Source organism: Capsicum annuum, chromosome 9, assembly GCF_002878395.1.
Source record: "Capsicum annuum cultivar UCD-10X-F1 chromosome 9, UCD10Xv1.1, whole genome shotgun sequence".
Taxonomy (NCBI): Eukaryota; Viridiplantae; Streptophyta; class Magnoliopsida; order Solanales; family Solanaceae; genus Capsicum; species Capsicum annuum.
The window spans coordinates 181,019,692-181,023,668 of record NC_061119.1 but is presented as its reverse complement, the minus strand read 5'-3'; positions in this window follow the sequence as shown (position 1 = coordinate 181,023,668).

Below are 3,977 nucleotides of genomic sequence, written 5' to 3'. Positions count from 1 at the left end.
TCCTTTGTCCGTGGGTTTCCAATTCACAATCAAGAGATTCTTCCTATTTCCTACTTCCTACTTCCACTTTTGCGTGTAATCATATTAAAGGCCCCTATTAGGTATACTCTAACTTTAACTCTTCTTTTCTTATGGTAAGTGATTGATAGATGACAAGCCAAGTCCCCAAGATGCTTGAACTAAGTTCAACTTGGAAAGGATCTAAAATTGCACCTAGGGTCTGCTGTGCAGGCCCAGGGTTTAAAAAGACAGCTCATACTCAGAATTCAAGAGGATTTTAAGAAATAATAGGGACCAAAAATTATGTTATAATCAAAAGTGGGTTCTGATAAGACATGACGACATTTATGATAGGCTATCATAATTGTAATGGCTTATCAGGAATGTCATCAAAGACTGACAAGAATAAAGTGGTTTCTGTTTAGAGCTAACAACATTTGTGATAGGCTATAACAATTGTGATGGCTTATCAGGAATGTCATCAAAAGTTGTTAAAATTTTAGAGGTGCTGGCTAGGGTTGATGACCATTGTGATAAGCTATCACAGTCGTGACTACTTATCAAGAATTATTGTCACACCTGGAACCTAAAGCATGAATAAGCCATAATGATTAATGTGCTTGTGTTTGTGCTCTTATGGACTAACCAATGGTTTTTGTTCTACTACAGGAACCTTAAATGGCACCAAAAATAAAGAGCCCCAAAGGACCAAAGAAAGAAACAAAAAAAAGTGTACGTCGTAAGCTCATCGATAAGGAATCTTATCATGAGGCAGAGGAACCCCTACTCAGGAAGCAAAAGGAGAAGCAAAGTCTGAAAAAACCTTTGCCACCTCTACCAATCAAACTAGAGGATAGTGATGATACTGAGACTACAATACTACCAGAAAGTGCAGGTTCTGAACATACTACCTCTGAGTAAGAGGGTTCTGAACAGCACGAGTCTGACCATGCCAAATTTGAAGATGAGGAGCAGGAAGGGTCTGAGGTGTCTGAGTCTTAGGAAACAGCATATGGATCCCCATCCATTGAACAAAAAGATGATGAAGAGTCTCCAGCTCGGGGAGCACTTATCAAACATAAGAACTCCGAAGTTTGAGATAATTCGAGGTAGAAAATTCCCAGGGCAGAGAGTATTTTCATTGCTGGGCTCCGCATAACTAATAGAAGAAGTGCTAAGAGGCTAATTCAGGAAGAAAAAATAATTATCACTAGAGGGTTGAGCAGGTACCCTGAAGTGGAATAGAAGTTCTAAGAGTATGGCTTAAGATGGACCACAAGAAAAGGAAGTTCATTTTGCCCTGCACTGGTTTGGGAGTTCTACTTGAACTACCAGGCTCAGTTGGAAAATATGTGCAGGTCAGGTAAAAGAGTAGCAAACTGGCCCCTATTGGATAGAGTGCAGGTGAGGGGCATAATGGTTGATATCTCAATCAAAACAATCAATAGGTTCTTGTATTGTCCCAACTTCACTTCTTAGGCCACCGCACCATCAGTCTATGCTTGGATTAGGAACTAGGAGAAACAACATCCATGGTTGGACAACATCATAGCTGAAGGAGAACCAGCATGGGTAACAAACCCAAATAAAAGAATCTATAAGTCCTCTTTGACTCAAGAGGCAAAGTTTTGGTGGGGTATAGTGCATGTATGGCTGATACCCACTGATGGAGACAATATTTTAGGTGATGACCGAGCTATTCTAGTAGAGAGAATGGTGCAGAACCTTCCCCTAAATTTTGGGGAAATCATTACTGGTGAGATGAAGATTAGAATGTCAAGAACCGACACTGCTTACCCTTTCCCTTGTCTTATCACGGAGTTATGCCAAGTTGCTATTGTGACAAAAATTGTAGGGGTTGATAATGATATTCCTGCCCAAAAGACTCACAACCCCATATGGTATGATGAAAATCAGCCAGGATTAAGACTTGATAGAGGTGCAGATGTAGCAACAGACCCTTCAGTTACAGATACCGGTGTAGAACCTCATGTGGAAGTGCAAGATTCTGAGGCTGTGCATCCAACTTCTTTAGCAAAGGAAAGATCAGTGCCTGAGATAAAGATATCCTTTTATTCCCTACAGCAGCAGTAAGTTTTGTATTTCATCTGGTCAATATTTGAAAAGTAGCTAAACAAGACAAGTGGTGTGAAGCACAGCTACATAATTTTGCCGAACAGTTTGCTGCTGCAGTGAACAAGAAAATCAACGTTTCCCTTGAGCATTTTTTGACTTTTCCTAAGCGAGTTGCAGATTTGGAGAACCGATTTGATGCGCGAGCAAAAAGAATACCAAGGGTTGATCTTGCTAGATTTATAGCGGCATTGGACAAGGTAAAGGAAGATGTAGGGGTATTGCAGCAGCACCAATTTATGATGCCAACGGGTTAGGCCATGTATGAATCTGAGGAAGAAATTCCAATGCTTGACCTCACTGGAGACTCACCAAAGTAGAAGAACAAGAAAAGTGAGAAGAATGGTAAGGGAAAGAGAGAGAGGCCCAACAGTGATAAAGAGCAAAAATCACAGAAGAGGGAAAGAAAGAAGAAGGAGAAGGAGGAGCTGAAAAGGGTAGAAATTAAGTCCTTAAACGAGAAATGGGAGAAAACCATCTGAGCTATGGCTGCAGGTGCCTCATCGAGCAGGGCTCCAACTACGGCAAAGCTAAATGCTCTTGATAGAGAGAAGACAACAGATGATGCAGTAGCAGGGTCAGAGACCCAAGATCCATGTGTTTGATTGCCTTCAGGTATACCCTAACCCTTAGAGTATTTTATTTTTGATTTTAAGTTGAGGGTGTCGGGTAAGGTATTGTTGTATCATATTTTGTAGAGAATTAGGAGTAATACAAGTACTTGAGGAAGTTAGCTTGTTTGTAATTTTTGAGTACCTCTCCAGTGGTCTGATATATTGTCTACTATATGAATTGCATCCATTTGTGACCACTATGTATATTTTTATGGCATTAGTCTGGAAACTGAATAACCTTTGTTAAATAAGTACACAAACCGGATAAGTAGTGATATGAAAGATACTTGTGTGCCATATGTGTGTAAGGTATTACTCAATTCCTGTTGTGTGTTGAATCTAGAACTTACCCTATTAGTCTTGCCATGGTCATAGGATAGGAGTTAGGAAAGAATCATAAGCCATTTTTGATGATTAGTCCACTTTTAATCTAAATGACCTTCCCAATGTGATTAATATCCCTTGATCCTTGTTAGAACCTAATTAGCCTATTTCTTTCTATGACACCCCTCACCTTCCCGTTTACACCATAATAAACCTGTTTTGGCCCTGGTCCTCCTTGGATACTGTGCACCTTCACTTAGGCAAATAGCCTAAGTTGAGGGTGGATATCATAGGGGTGCATGATACAAAATAAGTATGAAGAGAGGAAGAATAAAATAAAAAAATAAAAAATTTAGGTGTGGTGAAAAAGGAATAAGAAATAAGAAAGCTATGTAAAAGATGATAAAAAGATAATGTGATAATTAAAAAGACTGCATCCATCTTGAGCATGTGTTATCAATAAAATAGAGGAAGAAAAGAAGGTTGAGATCAAAATCTATTATACATCTATTATACCTACAAATCCGCGCACCCCCTACAAATGGTATCAGAGCCCAGTAATCTAAGAAGTACGGAAGAGATATATATTAGAACTAGAGTTATAGTTATAGAATTAGAATTAGATTTAAAGTTAAAAAATTACCTACGAAAATATTAAATTAATTATGCGAAGACCATTTAAAAATAGAGAAGCTTTTAAAAAAATTAAAAAATCATTAATTAGTAATTATTCAGAATATATAAGTCTAAATAAAACAAAAGAAAATCCACAAAAACTAGCCTCTTTAATTACATTAATATCTAGTATTGAATTAAAATTAATAACACATTTAAAATCTAGAAGAATGAAATATATACTGCCTAATTATAATAAAATTAGATTTAGATATCCACCAAGATATTATA